Source organism: Protopterus annectens, chromosome 4.part0 (assembly GCF_019279795.1).
Source record: "Protopterus annectens isolate FY-2018-M chromosome 4.part0, PAN1.0, whole genome shotgun sequence".
NCBI classification, from domain to species: domain Eukaryota; kingdom Metazoa; phylum Chordata; order Ceratodontiformes; family Protopteridae; genus Protopterus; species Protopterus annectens.
Window position 1 is genome coordinate 726,967,880 of NC_056733.1, and position 25,024 is coordinate 726,992,903.

The window sequence follows — 25,024 nt, forward strand, 5'->3', positions numbered from 1 at the left end:
CCCACTTTTGTCCACCCCATCCCTGCACACAGTCACAATGGCCACACATGCCCCATCACCAGTGGCCATAGATGAGGGATAGTTGGGTGTTGGCATGGGACAGGAAAGTGTGGTGACAATGGCAAATGTGTCTGTAGACACCAGCCATAGCTGCATTACAGGTAAGGTCCCACACAGGCAGATGGACAGGGGTGCTCCTAGGAGGACTGCTGCCCATCATGGCCCTGCCAGAAGTGCAGCAGCAGGTGTCACCAGATGCATGTTTCGGACCATCATGGAGGCACAGGCACATATGGCACATCACACCAGACAGACATTCATGGTCCAAATGGCAAATCTTCCTGTTATGCATGACAGCATCCATGACCTTGCAGATGCCCACCATTATTATGCTGAGGTCATGAATAGATGGTTGGGTGAGATGGTGGAAGTCCTCAACCATGGGATGTCTGTGTTGGAGCATGTGGTGGGAGTTGACTGTGGGCCACGTGGACATAGGACAGCATCATGTACTGCTGAAGGTCTACGTGGCCATGCAACATCTTGGTCCTGCTCCCATAGTGACAGTACCAGCAGCACAGCTGCAGGGAGGGTACTGTCCACACCATGATGCAGCAGGTCATTAGTACATGGTCCTGGTCGGTCCCAACAGGGATGCAGATCCAGCAGACAGGGTTCATCATCAGAGAGTACTACTCCCTCTGGCCTTGTGCTTGGTGGTGCCAGTGGAACCCCTGGCAGGCCCAGTTCCCATGTTTGTGGTCAGACACAGTGAACTGTACACCCTGCCATGTACAGTCTACAGCTGTCAACATACCCGTGTATAGGGCAGCCACATGGTAGAACTGTGTGCATCCAAACACACACACAAATCACCATCACAGCTAGGGCACATCCATACTTCCACACACCACCTCTGCATGGCCCATTTAATACACAACCTCCTAACCCACACACATGATGTCAACCAATAGGCTCAGCCTAGGCCTCTAGCAAACCCACACCACACCCTGTGCATATGCCTCATCCCTGTCATCCATACCATCGATGCAGGGACTTGCTAACATGGTTCTGATGCACAGGGTGAATTTGTTAAAGTTTATCAATGTAATGCTGTTTAAAGTGTTGTCAGCCAGCATGTGTAATGGTACACATCAGAGTGTGTAGCTGTCCAGCCATGATGTATTATTGCTGTTATTAACACAGACTGACTGTGGTCTCCATAATGCATTCTGTTTGTGTTGTAGGTGTCTGTCTGTCAGGAGGATGTAGCCCTGCAGTAGTTTTCTACACAGGGTATGGCAGTGTGGTAATACATTGACTGTGTCATATCCAGTGTACAGCTGTACACACTTCACAGGTCTATATAGCAGTTATTGCATGTGCCACGTGGCTGTTGGGGCTGTGGGTGTCTATACAGGTAAGAGCATGGTGGCTGATGTCAGTAGCTCTTGTACAGTGGACAATGGTAAGTGTACTGTGTGGAACACACCAAAGGTTTGTGAATACCACAAACACGGAGGGTATTGTGTGGAGGTGACACACACACACACACACACACACACACACACACACACACACACGATCATGATTGCCAGTGTTGGGTTTGACACCCCCACCCATCTAGTTATTGGTGGTACAGTGTTTGGTAGCTCTCACAGGGGGCACAGAGCTCATAGTGTGTTGTGCTTTTGATATACATGTATAGTGATTGACATCACATGCTCCTGTAAGGTATGGCAATGGGTGGTATAGTTGGTGTGACAGTTCTCATAATACTGTCACACATGAGTGTACACACTCCCAAACACTGCTGTACACACCAGTGCGCACACACACACACACACACACACACACACACACACACACACACACACACACACACACACACACACACACACACACACACACTTGCCAGTACTGACATTAGCAGACTAACCCATCTTGTCATTCATACCATACTATTCCATACTATTGCACAGGGCTTATAAGGCTGAAGAGTGTCTACATACACCAGTGCAGTTGATGTGAACAGTGGACCTCATCCAGTACACTTAGGGATGTGTACTGTGTGTACCATGGAATACATATAAATACATGGCCATCCAATGGATGTCATTCCCTCACAAATACACACACACACACACACACACACACACACACACACACACACACACAAGGATACCCTTCTCTCACACACTTTTGCCTGGACTGGGAGTAGAAACCCTAACTATATATTTATTGTTACTACATTGTTATGCATATACTGCATGCACCATGGAGGTTATGGGGTGCCACTTGTCCAAAGCTACTTCTATGGCGAGGAATATCACTAGGCCTGGCAAATCATGGCAATGGGGGATGTACTGGTGGAGTAAGGCCACAAATCACTGTAACCTACACATATACACACTTATACACAATAATAGACACACACATTTGCCAGGACTCGTATTAGAAGCCCTATCTATGTGGTTGTTGGTATTATAGTATTATGCAGTTCACACACACACCACATACCTTATAGGTTGTGGAGTGTCCCATGGTACCTATGTAGTGAATCACATCTACAGCACTTGTAGGGTATGGCAGTGGTAGTTGTACTGTTTGAGATGGGCCACTACCTTCGCCTACATGTTTACACACTAACAAGCACTGTCAGACACACTACTGCACACACACATATTTGACAGTACTGAGATCTATGGTTTCAGAGAGTCATAGGTGTGTACGTGACAAATCGTCATAGAGGCTTTACAAGGCTAGCCCATGGGAATACACTGGCATCATGACACCTGAAGATACTCCCCAGTATGTCTACTGAGTGTAGTGACTGCAGTGACCACCAGAGTGGATATTTCATTCCCCATCCACTCCTCCTGATTTCTCTTGCAGAGGGCCAGTGATGTACATGGCTTGAAGTGTGTGGTGTCTATTCCATGGCATGGTCAGTGTCTGGGTTGTGAGCCTGTCCCTCCAGCATGTCCTGGTGATTGTGATGATGGGGTTAAGGTATCTGGGGCATGTTGTGTGGACAGATTGATTTCCTCAGATGTAGCATTCCTGACAGGGTTGGGAAAGTCATGGCTGTGTATGTCAGGCAGTGATCGCATATACATAGCCAATATGAGATAGAGATTCAGTGCAGTTGTTTTTGGCTGTCCATATGGGGCAAGTGTGTATTACCTAAGATCATCTTTGTGAGGTACATTTGCAGCCTCTCCTGTTGTTGCTGATTTCCAATAGGGTACATGGCAAATGACCCATAGTACACACTGAATGGCCTACTGAGGGGTGTGTACAGGGAAACACTGTCCTTTTACTCCCTGGATTCAACACCCTGCATCAGGAGTAGTGACAAATGGAAGGACATTCGGAAGACAGTGGTACTGTGGTGGTCACCATACAGCTCACTGCCAGCCTGTGTTCCCAGTTCCGTTATACCAACATCAGTGTTCAGTGGACTACCATCAACATATTACTGTCTGAGAACCATGTTGTACCCATGGGGGATGGCAGGACATAATCTGGCATTGAGCTTATGTCCAGGGTTCTGACAATAGTCATAGGTGTCAGAGATGCCTTTGTGTAGGATGTCAACCTCACGTCGGAAGATGATAACACCACCCATCTTGTAGTCATCTGCAAACATTGTTAACCAGGGTGCCTTTGTATTGGGATAGTCAGAGGTATGTATCCCAAACATGAGGGAACCCAGGTCCACAACCTGTGGGACGCCACTCGTGACAGTTCAACAGTCTGAGATGGAGTATGCTGATTTCACACTGTGGATTCTATCTGTGAGCAAGTTTGCAGGCCACCTACTGATGTAGGTGTGGCTGCCTACCTGACTGTGTTTGTGTATGATTCGTGAGTGAGAAGTGATAAGGATTAGATGGGCAGCCTATCTAGGTATCTATTCCATACTGTCACATAGCTATTGCATATGGCACAATGCTTATAGGGCTGCAGAGTGTCTACCATCCCTCTACAGTGGATGTCCACTGTGGGCCTTGTAATGTGGACACTGGGACCTGTACTGGGTGGGCACAAGCAAAAAGTAGCAAAACCCACTCCACAATGGTATGGTTCTCACAGAAAAACACAACTACCCAGCCACAGAGAGGACACTGTTCATACACATATTCACCCAGACTGAGATTAGAACACCTACACTATCTATTATCGCATGCGCCATGGAGCTTATAGGGTGAAGGTTGCCCAAAGTTACTTCTAAGATGAGGAACATCACCAGCCCTTGTAAAATATGGCAATGGGTGATGTACTGGGTGAGAGAGGCCACAAAATACTGCAAACTACACATGTACACACTTATACAAACACATTTGGTAGGACTGGGATTAGAACTCCTACCTAACTAGTCCTTTGTACTATAGTGTTATGTAGTTTTCGCATGTGCCACAGAGTCTATGGGGCTGAGGTCTGACGGAAGGCACTTTTAAGGTGACTGATATCTGCAGGACTACTAAAGTAGGGTAAGGGGAAGTGTACTGGGTTTGAATGGAGACAAAAGCTTTTACTTGTAAGCACACACACTTTCACATTTGCCAGAACTGAGACTAGAACTCCTACCTAACCAGTTAATTGTACTATAGTGTTATGCAGTTGTTGCACATGCCACAGAACTTATGGGGTTGAGGCTTGACAGAAGGCACCACAGGTTACCACATTTACGCTGGACCTTTCCCCTTAGCAACCACTGTTCCCTAGTATTGTTTTCATTCTGCACGCCATTGACTATAATGGCAAAATGCAGATTTCTGTAAAAATTATTCCCCCCTCCCTTTTTTTTTGGCATGAGATTGTGCACTGCTGCCCTATGATTAAATGACCCGAGATCGACCAAAAAAAATAAAACTTTTATTTAAAAGGAAATAAACTATTTTTCATGCCAATGACCATATATTTGGCCATTGGCATGCCTAATACATGGAATGCAGGGTGGGATGTAGCCTGACCTACTGCATAACTCACTCTGGACAGAGATGGGTGTTTCAACATACAGCAGGTAAGTTAAAATGTGAGCTGAAGTTCAACTCATGCCCAAAAGCATGAATAAGTTATTAAAGTGGCATTGAGAGACTATGTACAAGCTAGGCTGCTACTGGCATAGTGGATTTAATCCAGTAAAATGACTATGAACATCCATTGCTCCTGGGATGATATCTCTAGCCAGTTCTCACCCTCATGCCAAAGACTGCTAAAGTGGCCATTTCAGTTTGAAGTCAATGGATCTGAGACAGCATGGGGGAGGCTGATGGATCACAGGTGTAGCGAGAATAAGGATCCAGGAAAAAGGATCCTAACCAAATGACTGCACATACTAGCTCATTCATCCTACCTTCTCCTGTCATCTGAGACCACTGGGAGTGGGATGTAAGAGGCAAGGATCATGGCCTCTTCTAGCTGGGGTGGGGTTAGGAATTTATTTTGTTTGTTTCTAAGGCCCTCAAACCACTTAGTGGGAATACTCAGTACAATGTGACAGTGCTGAGCCAACTGTGATTGCATGCTTCTGCACACTGATGGCTCTAAGCTGAAATGTAATGGACTGTTTAGCAGTTTTGAACCACAAACCCAAGTGTAGGAGCTTCACTTTCAGGCTGTCACCTAGATGGTGTTCATGTGTTAGCAATCTGCAAACACAGCCTCCTGAGTGGTTAGCAGGTATCAGTCACTCTCTTCCACCCCTCACCATCCTGTTCCATCACCGCCTTTGTCACTTGTCAAGCCCAATCCATTGGACTCGCAAGCAGAGTTAAAACATCCATGAGGCAGGGTTAACATTTCTCTTCACTACTTGATAGTTCGAGGCAGCATGCTCTCCGTCCCTTTTTATCGCCATCTGATATGTTCCTTTCCCGGTGAACCTCTTCAATGGTTTGATGGTTTGCAGAAATGTAGTTTCCCTATTTTCATCTGGATGATTTGGGATTCGAGTAACTGGTCTCTCTATACTTTGAACTAGACCCATATATACATATACATATACATATATATATAGTTATTTATTTATATATATTTATATATTTAGATATAGTATGCATACCATAGGTTGAGTGTTCAGGTTATTGAAGGGAAAAAAGCCTGTATGTGTACTCGAAAGTCAGCTGATCACATATACCACCTTTTTAAGAATGTGTGAGATTGTGGAACAGTAAGGCTTGAGGAATTTGCCCTTTCACCACTATAGTACAATTCCAGAAATTAAATATATATATATATATATATATATATATATATATATATATATATATATATATATATATATATATATATATATATATATATATATATATATATATATATATATATATATATATATATATATATATATATATATATATATATATAATTAGCAGGTAGTGGGAGGTGTAGGGGGACCTGTTCCCCATGTTTTTGTTGTCGTTATATTTTTCAATGGGCTGTTGCTGTTCTATGCTTTAATTTGTTGATGTATGGACATATATAAATGTGTATGTGTGTATGTGTGTGTGTGTGTGTGTGTGTGTGTGTGTGTGTGTGTGTGTGTATACATATATATATATATATATATATATATATATATATATATATATATATATATATATATATATATAGCTAGATATAAACATTTCTATATACACATACACACACACACACACACACACACACACACACACACATATATATATATATATATATATATATATATATATATATATAGAGAGAGAGAGAGAGAGAGAGATACAGACACAGACATAGACACACCCTCTTATATAGTTGTTTGATATATAGGTTCAGAGGTGTGTACTAGGCTAATTACCACTATGGCCTTTTTAAGCCTAGTCATACATCCCAAATCTCTGACAAGTTCTGGGACCCTTGATAAGTGTAAGCAGGGTTTGGGGGATGAAACATTTGCAAGCAGGTCCCTGGAAGATCAACCAATTACAGGTTGCCTATGTCCATTAGTGACATAAGTGCCAAACCAGGGATGAATTTCCTCCTCCCCATCCAATTGTCCAAGTTACACTAGAACTGGGTTATGGAGGAACTGTGCTTCACATGGATGGGGAGCCTGTTCCAGAGAATAGATAGTCTGTATGATACATACCTGTCTCTCCAGCAGGTCATATTTATATCACAGGCAAGGTTAAACCTTTAGAACAGATAATTCTGGTGCTGTTTGTTTTGTGTATATACATGAGGTCCATCAGGGTGGAGTCTGACAATGCCTTTTATGCCAGGCATAGATGTCTCCTCAACAGCCTGTAGGAGACAGAATACAGGGATAGGGCTTTGAGGCGATCTGCATAGGACATGTTTCATTGTATTCTTTTACTGATGAACCTCTGTGGCTGTTCCAGTTGTTGGATGTGCCTGGTTAGATACATACCAAAGGGGGCATTGCACTCAGTGATAGATCTGATGAATGCTGAAGACATTGAAACAATGACCTCCTTGGACCTAGATTGCATACCTTTGTATATATGTTTCACAGCATAGAATGATTTCATCAGTACTGTAGACACATGATGGTCAAAGGTTAGATTACTATCTATGTGTGTCCCCAAGTCCCTGACTACTGCATCAGTCTTAGGGGATTGTTGTCAATATGATGGTTACCAGGGCTGGATGACTTTCCAAAGGACACTATTATGCATTTCTTAGCATTTAGTTTTAGTCCATGGCTCTAGCACCAGTTATTTGTCTGTGTCAGCCCTTCCCTGAGAACATTAGTGTCAGTGGGGGATTGTATGACTGCTCCTAATTAGCAATTGTCTGCAAATTTGGTCAGCCAGAGGCCCTTGACACTGGCATTGACTTCAGAGAAATCAATGCCAAAAAGGAGCAGTCCCAGGACCAGTCTTTGAGGGACTCCACTTGTGACTGGCCTCTTTGTAGAGGTGGACTTCCCATTTCTAACTTCTTGGGTCCTGTCTGTGAGTCAGTTGGCTATCCAATGGGTAACATAAGAGTTTATACCTAACCTCTTGAGTTTATCAACAATGCCTGAATGGGGTATTGTGCCAAATGCCTTGGCCATGTCAAGGTAGGCAGTGTGAACCATTTTGCCATCATCCATTGCTTTGATGACCTTCTCAAAGAAGTCCACCAGGTTGTGTAGGCATGATCTGCTCTTGACGATACCAAATTGGGTTGGTTGTAGTGTTTGCATGTTTCCTATGTCACTATTGGTCATTTCTATGATAATTCTTTACATGGGTTTGCATATGAGTCTAATGAGACTTATGCATCTGTAGTTTCCAGGGTCTGTAGATGGCCCACCTTTTTGCAGAGGCATGACTGTTGCTGTTCTCCCTTCTTGAGGTCCAAAAAGAGTGGCCCACTCCCATACTGGGAATCAAACCTAGGTTATCTAGATGAAAACCTTGAATCCTAACTGCTAGATCACATGGATGGGACAGCCCACACAAGGGCACAGATGTTTATACTGAGGTAGTACAGTAGATTTCTTACCTTGTGAAAACCTTTTAAATAGTGTAACAGAATGTTTCACTATTCTGTACTGCAGTGAATGAATGACACTTTGTTTTTCACTACTGTGGGTCTTGTGGCTCTGTGTTGTAAGGGATAAAGGCTTGACTATGGCACAGGTGACCTGAGTTTCAGCTGTGGCCTGGGTGCCAGAAGAACTGGGTAGGTGAAGTTGGGAGTGAGCAGCTTACACCAATTCAGCCATGCTGGGGGGAGTTAGTTGACCTGGTTGGCCAATTTTCTCCTATGCAAGTGGAGGCACACATAAAATAAGGGGCCATAGGTCCACTGGATGTGGCCTTGGTGATCTCAAGCTGGTGATTGTACCCCTCAGGGGCCATGTGTGAGAAGGAGCCTGCATGGGTCAGGGGGAGAAAATAGGATGCTCCTGTGATGACAAGACTGCCTATGTGAGTCATGAGGTTTGCAGTTATGACTATAACATAAATACTCCTCATGACTGCCTCTCTGATGACTAAAGCATGGATTTGTCTTGTCCCAGTGACACAGGGTAAGAATAAGCAGTAATGGTGACTCAAAGATTCAGTCTGTTTGGTACTCCAGTTGCTGATTTTCGTGTTTTTACTAGTTTGTTTGGTCAAAGAGCTTTGGTTTAGTCAGTTTTTATGGCTACTGTATGTACCAGAACTTCAAGTCTACACTCACCCACTCACAGTTTGGGTACTATGAAAATGGATCTTACAGATGCTGGTAACCTAACAATATTACTTAATGTAATGAATGAAAGACCTGAAAACCTGGCAGCTAGAATGGACAGTTTAACACAGACTCATAGTCAAAGTATAATGGGAGTATAATGGGAGAAAATAGTGCCGCCACATGAAATAATGAGAGAACTTGTGGAGGTGATAGTAACGGGAGAACAAATAATGAGCTGCAGACAGTTATTGGTAATTCAGATTTATCTCATGCTAGTGTATCAGTGAATCCGCCTGCTTCTTTGGGGCTTATGGAGTTGCCTGATGTCACCACATGGCTGAAAGAACAACCACAGTTTGATAATGCTATCAGTGGGGCATTTAGAGAGCAACCGACTGAAGGAAGCATACCATTGGTGAATAAATTAAAAGTTTAGGACCAGAAGTCTCTAAAAGTGAAACAACTTCAATTAGAAATTAAGTATTTTGAAGAATGTAAGAAAATGGGGGTTGTCCCTAAAGGTTTACGTTCATGGCAATATCCATCGGGGCTGGAGGCTGGATCTGACTTCCATATGGAACTGGTGAGTTTATTTGATAAACGTGGTTTTGAACTAATGCAGCTCATGTAAGAAAATGGGGGTTGTCCCTAAAGGTTTACGTTCATGGCAATATCCATCGGGGCTGGAGGCTGGATCCAACTTCCATATGGAACTGGTGAGTTTATTTGATAAACGTGGTTTTGAACTAATGCAGCTCATGAGTAAATATTATCAGTTAACTGTTGACAAATTAACTGTAGAGATTGCTGAATTAGATCGTGATATAAAAGTGCATGAAGATTTTGTACGTTATCAATATGAGTATTCAAGAATTTTTACTACTATAAATCAGCAACTCAATAAAAATTCAGAGACAAAATAAAAAAAATTAAAGAGGGATATTGAAGCATATAAAAACAAGGCTGCTTATCCAACCCTGCCCCCATCGCAAGATAGAAATTTTTCGTAACAGCAACAAGTACGTCCACAACGCGGTAACGTAAAAACACGTGATGTAAGACAAGAAATACCATCTACGAGTATGGGACCTAATAATACTTACAATGAGCAAGGGGATGTAACGTGTTCAGTTAATAACAATAATGGTGCAGTTTCATCGTTAGAAAATACGATGGAGCAAGCCAGTAGCCAGAGAGGAGGAGAACAACCCCCTTTTTCCAACAAAGGACAGAACCATCAGAAGTATTGCAATACGAGAGGTCAGAACAGAATGAGGAAATAGATGGCAATGGCCTAAAAGTTCTTCAAAATAAAAAAGGTGACTTTAAAATATATAACTATTCTAGTTATACAGTCCCCGTGGATCTTTGTGAGTTATTTTCAAAAGGCCTAACGTTTGTTCCATCTCAGCACTTTAACTTGTCTAAGACTTTAATTGACTTGAAGCTATAAGTACGTAAACTTAATTTATCTTTATTAATGGGAAATGGTGAAATATTAAATGATGTTTTGAAAATACCCAGTTTATTCCTCCCACACACCCCCTATTATCATTATTTGAATGTTTGTGTGAAACTGAAATCAGAAGTGTACATTTGAAAAATAATATTTATTTTAATGTTTCTGAAGACGAAAAAGATGCGATGAATATTATTAAATTAGCACCTATTCGTATATTAAAACCAGATAAGGGAGGGGGTTTAGTTTTGATGGATTTGGATAAATACAATGATAAAATGAGAAGAGGGTTGGAGGGCGATACATATATATTGTCTAGTTTGAATGAATTGAGTATTGCATACAAACATATTAGTGGAATTTTTAATGATTTGTTTTTAGAAGGAGTTATTGATTTAAGAACTTTGAATTACTTAACTACACCTTCTCCTAAAATACCGTCAGTATTTGGTCAACCAAAGATTCACAAATGTTTGGTAGACCCTCCAATGAGAATCCTAGTAAATGCTAGGTTTTCTATAACATATGCGTGTGCTAAGGTCATCGATAATATTCTAAAAACATATGTGAACATGGAAGACCAAATATGTAAAGATTCATGGGCCTTTTTATCTGCTATAAATCAGTTGCCATATTATGATAATATTCAGTTTTTAACTGTTGATGTGATGGACTTGTATTTTTCTATACCCCATAATGTAGGGATAGAATGGGTAGTAGAAAGAATGTTATACCATGGGGCTGAAGATAAAGAAGTGAGAATGGTCCAGGAACTGTTAGATATCATATTGAATAATAATTTTGTGATGTTTGGTAAGGAAATTTACCTACAAAAAGTGGGTATGGCAATGGGGTCCCCATGTGGGGCCAGCTTTTCAAATTTAGTAATGGCCCAGTGGGAACATCAGTGTGTATTTAATGATTTGGGGACCTCAGTAAAGCTGAAATTTTACACAAGATTCCTGGACGATATCTTCATTATGTTCGATGGTGATATAGTAGAAGTTAATAATTTTATTGACATGATAAATAATAGTACAGTCTTTTTGAAATGTACCCATAAAGTGACAAGTGCAAAAAATAGTTTATTTAGATGTGGAGCTCTCAAAAGATTTAAATGAAAGACAATATATAGCAAAATTTATCGTAAAAAAACATATTCGAATACTATGCTACACTATACGAGTGCCCATCCATACCAGCAGAAAAAGACTGTTGTTAAGGGCCAGCTGGTATGCGCCGCATGTATGGTAACAGAAGAGGGAGCATTCCAAGAGGAATGTAATACATTGAAAGGCATGTTTTCTAGAAGGGGATACCCTGAAAGTTTGTTAAGAGATATCATTGAAGAGGTGCAATATAAGAGAAGTGTAGGAATATATAAGCCTATCTTGAGAAGACAGATTTGTTTTGTGAATAGGGGAGAAGTAACTAGTGATATTGTGACTATGGATGGGACCCCTATAATTCTAACTACTAATACTACATCATTGACTCCTAAATTTAATTAGTTTTTTTACACCATTTAGTTTAGAAGCAGACATGATTAAATCAATTTTGTGTAAGAACTGGAATTTGTTTACCTTTGAAACATGTGTTACAGAGAAGTTAAGAGATGCACCAATGGTTATATATAACAAAGGATATAATTTAAAGAACATTTTGGAAACAAATAGAGCAGGGACATACCAAATAGAAGGAACTTTTAAATGTGAGGCTTGTAATTTTTGTAGGTATATAGCCTCTGGTACTAATATATTGATTAATGGTAAGACATATAAAGTAAGAGGAAGGTATAAGTGGTTGTCTAAGTCGGTGGTATATTTAGCTACCTGTCAGTCTTGTCCTACATTTTATGTGGGCAAGACTGACAGGAAATTTAAAGAGAGGATTTACGAACATTTGTACAATATTAGGAAAAAGAAGTTGGAAAATGCCTTAGCTAGACATTGTAATGAATATACTACACATTCTTTTTCATTTAGGGTATTAGATCAGATTATTCCTAATATAAAAGGTGGCCCATATAAATTATTATTAGAACGACAAGAATTAATATGGCAACTAAAATTACAGTCTTATAAAGCCCCTGGTTTGAATGAAAAGGTGTCGTTGGCATGTATTTTAAAATTGAGAAGTTTAATACGTTAGAATGAGTCTTGAATTAACTGTATTTTTATACATATAAAAAAATTGTATCCCACTTATAAATATAGGTATTTATATAGGTGTAATATAATATAATATATTTAAGAAGTTATGTTATAGATTAGTTATATGTTTTTAGAAGTATAATATATATCTTATTTTCTATGTTTTTAAATATTTTAATAAATGAATGATTAGTATAATAATTTGATTTGTTAATGGTTGGTAGCACATGACTATCTGTTGCTATTTAAGTTGTGTTGGTTTTTCCAGTTGTTGTCTGAGGAAGTTTAGCCATTGTTTGCTGAACGAAAAGCCTATTTAAATAAATTGTTGTGCTTAACGTTATTTTTAAGCTCCGAGTCTGTTTGGTACTCCAGTTGCTGATTTTTCGTGTTTTCAAAGATTCAGTATATACTTTACAGTCTACTGACCTCTGCCGCTGCTCTATAACTTTGTATAGGATGATTAAACATAGGGATAGATATTCCCAGTGATATTTGTTTTGACTGATGCCTCCTAACAAGTCAGCATTTTTTTGGCTTCCCTTCCAAAAGGGAAAATCTTGTACTTTTTGCATCAAATACCATCTGCTATATGTTTATAATACTAACTCACTGAGGAAAATGGTTTATGGAGAAAACAAAAAATCAGAAAGAGGTGAAAAACAACTGTGGCTATAGAGGAAAGTGAGGCCGGTGATTAATTCAACATATAATGTATACATGATATGTGGGGGGTGCAGTATGGCAGAGAGGTATAGAATAGTGTATAGAATAGTCGACTCACACTAGGATAGAGCTAAAGCAAAGAAACCAGACAGGCTGCTGCCCAGGGTCCCCAGGAAACTGGCCAGTGTGCTGACAGATGTATCCACTGTACAAGGATTTCAACAGATCAGTGGCCACTGCAGAACTGCTTGAGGACTAGAGCACATTACTTGTGGTACATTTGCATAGGAGAGGGGAGAGAATAAAAAAATCAGGGAACTACAGTTCTATTAGCCTGACAGCTGTGTCAGGGAATGACATGGAGAAAATCCTGAGGGAAAGGCTGCTTGGTTTCCTAGAAGATATAACAATTGCCAGCATAGCTGATATCTTGAAACTTGCTTTGTTGAGTCCCAAGACATTAAAAAAGACTGAAAATACAGAACAAGAACAAATACTGAATACGGATCTTTTCCTTTAAAGGTTTTTTTTTTCAGTGGGGTTAAGTCACCCTACTTTCCCAGTGTGGAGGTAAAGCCCCCCCTCCAAACTTATATATAGCAACTTTAATATTGTCATGCCTTGGAAAAAAGGGAATGTTCCAAGAAATGGGCATTCTGCACTTAATATATATAAGTCCAGATTTTCAGCCTTTAGATCTCCAGATCCTGGGACTTAGCAATGTGGGTCCTGAGATTTTAAATTGTTACCCAGCAATCAACATGGCTTCATTTCCACAAGGATCTGTCAGTGTAATCCAGGTTTATGACTAGGTTACAGAAGAACCTGATAAGGGAGTACCAGTAACCAAGTTCAGTCAGACCTCAGCAAGGCCACTGACTCAGTCTTGCAGAGGAGATTGCTAGGGAAACTGATTAAGATGGAGGTAGTATCAACACTGAGGAACTGTACTGCTGTACCATTGATAGCAGGACAAAGAGGGTTGTGGTGAAATGGAGAATGTTTGACATAATGACACTGACTAGTGGAGTACCTCATGCATCAGTACTGCTTCCAGTAAATACCTGTCTCCTTCCTAGGCTTACCATTATACACAGGAACCAATACTGTCACCAAATTCTAGTGTTATATCACCACTACAGTGAGAGCCATCACTAGGATGGGTCAAAGGGGGTGGCTGCTCACATTTTAAAGTATACACAACACAGAAAATATTAAAACAGTACAGTATATTTACATTATATATTATATACAACACAAACACATTTATATTATTAATACATTGCCCTTCCCCTGTATTCCGTCTTTGCCTTCAGTAGTAATATTTATCTTTCCTCCCTACCACAACTACCAGACTGCCATCTTCTGATATTATAACACGGATTCCTGTTATGTCTCTTCTCCTTATTTTCTCTCCATCTTTTCTTCTCTACTTCCCACATCTGCCTTCCTAGTCAGTCCACTAAATGCTACCTAATATCCTGCTTGCAACCTACAAGGTCCCTTTACCTGCTCAAAGGCCATACATTGCCCTTTCTTCTCCTCTTCCTGCATCTGGTCTATGTATCACAGCCATTTTTCCTTGCATTCCCTCAGTGCCTTCTTTCTACTCCCAGCTGCTGTTCACACATCACATCCCTACTTCCAGTCCTTTGTGGTCATCTCACTCTTACATGCTCTTTCATAGACGTCACTATTCCTGCGTCCATTGCCTTGTCCATCTCCCTAACCATATTCCTTTCTTTCCTTTACAAGTGACTGTTTAGGCAAGCAAGAGATACTGAGGGTATCAAAAACATTTTATAAGTATAACGTCCATAGTTTAACCATGCTTTCAGCTTCCTAGTTGTTAGTAAATATTCCACACTTTACCCCTTTGTTCCACTTTATGAGATACAGTGTCCCATATTTCGAAGATGGAATGTTGACTGCTGCTGCAGTTTCTTTAAGTCTTTTGCTTGCTGGTGCTCTGGATGTTATGGTAATGTCAAACCATATTAAACTGTCTGAAAATGAACAAGTCTCAGCTTAAGAGTCTTTAATGTTTTAAGAACTGGGTATGTAATAAAACGAGTATAAAGTAAGATTTTAACCATGCTGTAAACTCCTTCCCTTAGTTGCTAGTCAATGTCTCACATTTTGTCCACTTGCTCCACCCTGTGAGATAGTACAGTGCGCCATATTTTTGAAGCTGGACAGTTAACTATGGTTGTAGTTTCTTTAGTTTACTTATTGGTGTTGTGGATGTTATGGTAATGTAAATCCATGCTAAACTGTCTGAAAATGAAGAAACCTCAACTTAAGAATATGAGGATATGTAGTTTTAATTATCTCAGACATTAAAACTACATTTTATTAAAGTTTTCTGCTGACAGTCATTCATAAACAAGTATAAATACATTCCGAAAATCATACATGCATGATTTAAAATCATGTACATCCAAAAAAGAAGGGTTACTGTGACCAGACATTCCCTGTTGAGTGCTTCCCATACATCTCAACTCTCCCTCTTTTTGCAGAATGTTTCTGATTTTTCTTCAGATGGTTGTCCTGTCCTCATAATATTTTTGATTTTCATATAAATCACTCATGATTATAGTCCATCAGTAATGTCAGTCATTAGAGTTTTATACATCTTATTGTTCAAAAAATTAATATTGATGCAAAACATGTTGTTCTATCAACTTTTAACTGAATTGAGTAGTACTTAATAATCCTTCTCAATTTTACCCCCACCCCCTATTATTTTTTGCTTTGTACAGAATTATTGACCAAATACTTGGAGAGGTATGGTGCTACCAAAAACATTCATATCTAAATTATTTCTGTTGCTGTCATTTCAAGAAATCAGAAATAGAGTACTTGGTGGTTCATATTGTATTTACTTTGTATACTTTTTGTCTTCAACAGTACTGTTTACCCTGGATGGGGTTGGGGCAGTGGCATGCTTGCTTGCAGTCTTAGTGGTTCTGCATGTAACATACTCCCCTTTGGTGCAGAAGGCTGTGGATTCCATTCCCACACCAGGTACTTGGATTAGTTTATCAGTATTTACCCTGCAGGGTATTTTAAGGGAATGCTGCACTTCTTGGTATGCCATGCCTTGGATGAGACATTAAACTCCTGCCCTATCTACCTGAGTTGGTGATAGCTCAGGTGGATATAAAAAAATCCCATGACACTTATCAAAAAGAGTAGAGGAAATTCCCAGATGCCCTGGCCAAATTTCCACCAGTCACTATGAATAATATATTGAGTCTACAAAGAAAAAAAAACACATTGGTCTAGTGAGACTAACCTGCTCAATAAAAATGTATAAATAAATTATGGTTGCATCTATATTTCAGTTATTTCATTATATCTTTGTACTCTAACTATTGTAATGCACCAGAATCATTAAGTGGTATGGTTATTATATATTTCAATGGATCTGCTGCTGTAAAGTGATCTAGGAGGTTTTTTCCCAGAAAGCACTTCAAGCTCCCTTTATAAGAGTTATGCTAGACATAATGAACTCATTTTTTAACAGAACAGCAGTAGTGTGAGTCACAGGCATCCTGCAAAGCTTCTGGAACATATTTTTCACTCCCACTTTTTTACTTGAATTACTCTGATGTGTTTTCAGACAAGCTCTTACCTCTTTAACAGTAGTTGTAAATGCTCAACAAAAGAAACTAGCTGGACTGTATGTTTTAAGCTTCCATTTCTTAGTCCAAGTGCTGACATGACCCTCCACCATATTCTTCCTGAAGTGTCAAAACAAATATTGTAATGCAGGAGCTATTAACTGACCACTCTTGCAGACATTTAAACAACTTTGCTATTCAACAGTGACCACACTGGAAAGATGTGTGTCTTATCTTGAATGTTGGCAAAATATGCTATATTTGTTTAAAAAACTTTTCCTTAGAGAGCAGAACACAACAATATAAGTTTGACTTAATGTTCTTGAGTTTGTATTAATGATATGTTTTTGTTACTTCTGATAAAAAAATCTCTTTGTGCATAACATTTTCCCACCTATGTTGTATTGGTAGCTGCATCCTGACCAGATCATTTACATTGTAACATACCAACAATTCATCCATACCATAACCCTTCAACATGACAAATCAGTAGTTTTTCGCTATTGTGAACATTGTCAGAATTTGTAAAATTATGGCATTCACTGATTTGTTTGTAGACAAATGGTCTTTTATTTCCAATAGTGGATTATGGGTGCATTGTTACCACACATCATATATTCCATACTTTAATGGTATAGTGTTTTGGTGTTTTTATTCCACAGTCCTGTGACCTACCTGCTAACTACTGTGCCTTTTATGGATTCTGGCAAGAAAAGGAACTTGGAGGAACCACTGGGTCTCATCAAGTAAAAATCTCAGTATAGGCGAGCATATGGTCAGAGGGTGTCATTAAATAAGATGGGATGAAAGTTCATCATACAGCAAAAAAGAAGTGCTGTTCTTTGTAGCTGTATTAGTCATGTTGCCAAACAGCAATTTTTGACAAATGACTGTTCATCATGCTGGTAGGATGCAGATGGACATGATGTTGGAAGGGGAGGCAGCAAGGACCTAGCAAAATGAACTTTTCCTGTCCATAGCTTTATCAGCTCTGGTTGGGTGGTAAAAGAGCTTGTTTACCCAGTCAAGGTTATTATTATGGTTGTGAATAAGGATCAGAATTTAGTTAAGGTTCTGTAAAGTCCCACAAGCAGTGATAATTTCATCATTAAACTGGTTTGTAAGCTACAGTAGTGAGTCATCAGCAGAGCCTTTATCAGACTCCACAGCAGTGTGGAAACAGGCCTGGGTAAGGTATTTATGGTTATTGAAGGATACATTCATGATAGTGATCCAGCATAGGGAACAAGTGCATTAGATACTGCTGCAGGATTCACAAGGTGTCCATAGCCCCAAATATAACAGAAGTGAGACTGCTTAGCAGACAGTGCAGGATCTGTCCTCGAGTCATATAAAGATAAATTAAGGGGACCCAGCATGTACATGTTTGAGTAAGAGGAGAACTGATACTTGATATCACATGGACAATGGAGCAACAGAAAGAGAGAGAGAGACAGAGATGGACTGTTGTATCAGTAACAAGAAAGAAGGTACAGACAAGATCCATCTCAACCTGGGTAAAGGAAACTTTTCAGGAGCTCTCTACATTTACCTTACCTTACCAAAGCTTTTGATCTTATTGACCACTTCCTGTTCCTTCAGTCTCTCCAAGAAATCAAGGTTAGCCCCAACATTGTCACCTGGTTCCAGCATTTCTTAATAAATAGGTATTTTAAAACAAAATAGCCTCATCCCTATCACCTCCAGCACACCTTACTAGAGGAGTGCCCCAGCGATCCATACTCGCCTTGCTGTTGTTTCTGGTGTTAACAATCTTCCCTCTGATTTCCCTAACCTTCCTGTCACTCTTTATGTAGATGACATGGTTATTCTTCAGTCCAGTCCGTCATGTTCAGCTATTTAAACCCAGCTTCAGTCTGACCTCCACTCCCTTAATTCTGGGCTAAGCAACCATAAACTACTCCTAAACTGCACTAAAACAAAAGTATAACATTTGGAACCTCACAAAAACTGAATAAAACTCCTAAAAATCTCAACATTGCAAATCTCAATTGCTTCCCAATAGAAACAACCACATCCTTTAAATACTTAAGTTTGTGTCTAGACCAGTCACTTGACTTCCAAAACCACATTGAAAACACCAGAAAAAGATAAACCATCTTTTATTCTGGTCCTGGAAAATATTTCCCTTCTCTCCAGACCGCTAGTGTTGCAATAGGCAAAGGAGTTCTCCTTGTTCAACTTGAATACAGTCTCCCCATCATATTCTCAGCCTCTAAAAACCCTCACCCACTCTACAGTCCATTGAAAACAAAATTTGCCCATTCATTTTCAATTCCTCCCCTCAGGAACACCACTGCATCACCCTCTCCAAAGACTAATGGCTACCAGTCTCCTACAGAGCTGGACACCCCAAACAAAACTGCACTGTACCGACCATTCCTTCTACATTCTTGCACCCATACTTTGGTAGTCCCCCTCCTCCCTCACCTAAAACAAGTCTCCGCTTTCTGCATATTCAGAGCTCAATTAGAAAGACACCTCCTTCAAACATCTGACTGTAAGTGCCTTTCCAGTGGACACATAACTTAACACTACTCACTTGCATCATTCCTATTTTGACCCTCTGTTCAGACCTGCTGCTTTCCTCATATTTTGTACTAAAATTATTTCACATTTGTTTTTCTTCTTTGTTAATAATTCTTATATATTGTATCAATTGTCTTTCGATTATCTACTGCCTGTGATTACTCTGTTTGTGAATTTGTTCTGTTTTATTTTTTTTTTGTGAATTTCTTCACCTGAGCTGTGTCTGCAAATGGTCTATTTTGATCTGTGCATTACCCCACTAAACAAACTAAATAAATTAATAAAATAAGTAAATAAAGTCAGAGCTCACCACTCATATATGTTCCCAAAGCCTAGAATAATTGATATTTAATTTATTATACATCAGACCCTCATATGTTCCATGCACCAATACGTGTTTGCACACATGTACATACACTGACTGCGTGTTTATATACATTTACATATGAATTCTTTAATCATATTCATTTCTTAATAATGCATTTTAGCACTAATGCAAAACAACTGTGTACAAAACAAACCACATGCTAGAGAGCAAGATTTAAAAACAGCACATAAAGTACAATAAATGTAGTCTCGTGATACCAAATGAAAAGTGTAATTACACCACTTCAACATTTTCAGCATTTCCGAAGTGTTTTTCAGTGACAAATAACACAACTGTGTGTACAAACGCAAGGCTTAACTCACCATGGCAGCCAACAGTCAGTGCTAGTAGTACCTACTTATGATCACTAGATGGCAGTCTATGTACATTATTTATTCTGTTATTTATTTATTTATTTATATTATTTCTTTTAACATTTTCTTTGCACCCAGATTGGTAATTCTCTATTTCAGTGAGAAAAAAAAATACTTAAGTTTTCATGTTCCAATAGCTTCACAGTATTTACAAAATAGGCGAGGAACACTAACCAAACTAACTTTTAGTTATTTACGCATAAAAATACTTTATGCACAGATTGATTAAATGTGTTTCATGCACAGGACCACACTGAAAACCCTTGTAGGTTCTTTAAATATTTGTTATTGTATTTTTATTTTTATTTTTTTCTTTTGTATCTGCAGCTAGTGTGTTTTTTATATTTTATTTATGTTTGCATTGCATTCATATATTTTTAGTGTTTTTATGATATTGTTTACTTTCATTGTTCTGCTCTCCTTTTTGCGTTAGATCTATTATAATTGAGGTTATTTTTGTTATGATTGCATTAGTATGATATGTGAATGTGTAAGGAGGTTTTCTGGGTCTTGAATATGTGAGTATTGCATTTTAGTTATTTATTTTGGGTTGCTGCTGCAAACCAGGCGGCTTTATATTATTCATTTTTGATTGCTGTCTCTGTGTAATAATATTCTGATTCTTATGTTTGTACATATTTATTTAGTTTTTGTGAGTATCATTTCTGTGCATAGTTGGCTACTATGATTATTTAGTGTCGATGAACACATGCAACTGTTGTTTTTGATTGGCTGTTTCTTTCGTTTCAGTAATTTTATAGGTCAGTATGACTTACAATTTTATTGGAGACATGTATACTTTGTATTGTAGTGACTGGCCATTTTCAGCCATTCACATTAGTGGAGAATTTGCTGTAAACACTCCTATTGGAGTAAGTTTTGTATGAGTATACTCATTTTTTATTCTTATCTTTTAATTATTTGGTCCTGCTGAACATACCCATAATGCAGTTTCTGGATGGCTGCCTTCTCCCGCTTGGTTATCTTACAGGCTAGTAATGCTTATATTTTAAATGGAGATTTAAGTTCTATATAATGTGATGGCCAGTTAACTTTCAGCCATTTTCAGTTGAGGTCAATTTTGATCAGAGCAAGTTATGATTGACACTGCTCATATTATGGAGATGTTGCATTTTATCACTTTTAATGGAACAGTGTTCTGGTGTTTGATATGTGTTAAGCTAATATATATATATATATATATATATGGAGTAGTTTTACAGAAGAGGTACTATAGTAATCATGATAGGCATCATATGCAGAAGCAGAGCATTTAGAAACAAATTGTGCTGTGAAATGTTAAGTTGACCCAAGATCCTGCCACAGGTTGGGTTGAAGGGTAGAAAGGGAGTGGTTAGAGCACTGGTTTTAGGTGCTTGCAAGAGAGGTGAGTGGCTATGCGATCTAAGGTTATATGACCGAGGCTGTCTAAGTAAGCCTGTGGAAAGAGAAGGGCAGGCATTTTCTTTCAGGAGTCAGAAAAGCTGGGAGCCAAGGAGTAGAATGGTTCATTGCTGAACCAGCAGCCAGAAGAGTGCTGTAGTATAAACATTGCTTTTCTTCAGACAGACGTGGTCAAAAGAGATCTGGTACTTCATGTAGGCAATTTGCTCAGAGTTGATCCTCATGTTTCCAACATAGGAAGGAAATCATTCTATCTCAGTTAATTTCCTAGGGAATATCCTCAAGATCCAAAAAGTAATTTTACTGTTTTATTCTGCTATTTTCAGACCACTCATTCAATACAGCACTCCTACTGGTACACCCAAATCCAAGTTTATTGCTGTAAAGAAAAGGCCCTGACAATTTCTAAACCAGACTACTGAAAGCCTTAAATCCTTCACCTATCCTGATAAATGAGCATGAGTTTCTCTATACTCAGCACACTATTTAGTGCTCAGTGGTGACGTGGGAATAACTGTACATCAACAAATAAACAAGACTCAATGGAGGGATAATTTCATAACTCAATGTTTTTCCAGCCCATGGAACAGGTCACCACTGCAGGTCAATCAAAGTACTACTTAAGGCTAGTATTGATGACTGGATGGGTAGATAACAATTTTCCCTAGGGTTATCGTTTATGGTTCTATTTGACTTCGGAGGTGAGCACTGTTAAATGTTCAGAAAGAGGGGTAAGAACTTTTAACTTTGTCTTTTTATAGGTGAGCAGTGGTAGGTGTTATATGGCACCTATGATCACTTGGCTAGGATTCTTTCTACATTCTCATATTTTTAATTTCCTAATATAAAAACTATCATTCATTCTTTCATTATTTCATTTAGTCTTTTGTAACTGTTTTATCCAATTCAGGGTCAAAGGTGAGAGGGAGCCAATCCTGGCACTCAGTATTTATAAGGCAGAGAAACAAGTATTCGGGCAGATGTGAGGCGGCAGTACAAACCGCTATGCTGCCCTATCCATCTATCTATATTTAAGAAACATGTATATAGAGATACAGATTTGCCGATATATAAAGAGTTATGAAACAAAAATAGAAAAAATGTTTAGATTTATGTTTATACTTATGTTATACAAAATGTGCATCTTTGCATTGCGTGTAATGGAACAGATATTTTTAAATAATGTACAAAACTCATTAGACTAAATGAAGCGAAAATTAATGCTTGGATACAGTAACAAAAATATGTATTGCAGGGTAGATGGGAATGAGTTTCACCTCCCTCAAGTTTCACAATTAGAAAAAAAAGACTCCACTATACAAACTTAAAGGATTAGAAGGGGATTATCTCTGCATGGCACAAGGTATATCTATTTGATCCCCATTACAATAAAGGAGATCACACAGAAATATCTAATATTGTTTTAAAGTAAAAACTGCAGTGGGCTTCTACTTTCTGTCATGTCTGTAGTTTGTCTATAAAACAATCCAATAAAAAACAAAGTGGATGCTTATCTGAAACTCATTAATTTAGAAAGTCCTCTGGGAGAGATAGCATAGGTGATAAATACTTCCACAGTTTTCTCTGTCTTGCATCGTGATTTTAAATATGGCTTCAAAAAGAATTCTATTATGGTTATAAAAAATATATGAGAAAAAGAAATGAGAGTTATCCTTATGAAATGGCATCCTTTACTACTGAATAGTAGAGGCTGTAAAATATTAATTAAATTATCCAACTTAAAATAGGAGTAGTCTTAAATTAAAGGTGGAATTTCTTAGGCTAGGGATAATTGTTCTGTATTATATCTTTAAGAACTGGTAGACTATTGTTCATTAATGGAGGGAAAGTATGTTGATATTTTTGATATCAAGGATTAGAGAATTTTGTAGAATATTTGCATCAGTTTGATTTTGGAAGAGATTAGTATTATTTTTATATTATTTAGGTTTTGATTGATGAATATTCAATAGTGTTTTGGCCTGTTGAAGGTCTTGGAACAGAAGCTCCTGCATGTTAATACAGGAAAAGATCAAGACTAAATTGTACATGATCAGTAAAACGTTGACATTTGTAAACAGGCCAAAGATTACAAACTCAAGTATGTATGACAGCAGCATTTAAAGTTAATTTAGATATTTTTAAACTGTCCAGTATTTTACAAAATATTGGTTTATCAAGTATATTGCAGCCACCAGGTGGTATAAACCTTGGCTCTAGATCATTGTCACTGTTGAAGTGACACCCTGACTCCATGTGAAAAAAAATGGGAAAAAGGAGCTGTGGATGGATGGATGACGTGTATTGTAACTTAGTAATGACATACTTAAGAGTTACACAGAAAGTAAAACACACAAGGTGGTATTTATAGTTTGGGCCTTCACAGCTATGTAGTGGTTATACACGAGAAATGCTGCTGTGCATATATGTAAATAAGCTATGTGCAGGTTATTAGCTCTGAATAAAGAAAGGTGAAAGCATTTTGACAAACACACCTACTTATGGCAAAAGCATATATTAACTAAAGATAAGCATTATGCATATATTAAGTACTATGCGAAAGCTGTAGCCTTTATATTAGTATTCAGACATTGAGGACAGACATGGTTATGTGCAGTCACAATTGAAAGGCTTCAGATAAATGGCAAACTGTATAGCTTTTATTATTAGTATTTAAAAAAATAATGGGGTGAAAATGTTTTATATATGGTCATCCTTATGTGGACACCCTGTTGTTTCCTTTAAAGAATAGAAAGGGGGAGACAGAAAACATTGAAAAAGGGACAGCATAAAAAGGGGGACTTACAAAAGGAAAATTTCAAGAGGGCTGAGCTGGAGGAGGTTAGACAGGATGGGCACAATGTTTTTGGTGAGGGATAGACCTATATTTTTCATTTTTTTATTTTATTTTATTTAAGAGTGTAGTATGATTGCAAAATAGGTAAAAGGGTAAAGGAGAAAGGATAATGGAAGCTGTAGACTAGATGCCACCTCTTTAACTGTGCATCCATATGTCATGCAGAACCTACAACATGGGGTCCCTTACTAGTTCTGTGGGCTGGTCATCATTAGTCATAGTGGAAGTGGGACTGGGAGATGCAGTGACAGCATGGGTTACTTTACCATTAGACTGGTGCATGAACATTTTGTGCAGAATGCAACGTACAGTAAACATCTTACATCTAGTAGCTGAGCCATACTAAGGGGCACCCCTAGACTCATCCATGCACCTAACATGACACTTCAGGAGGCCAAAGACCTGC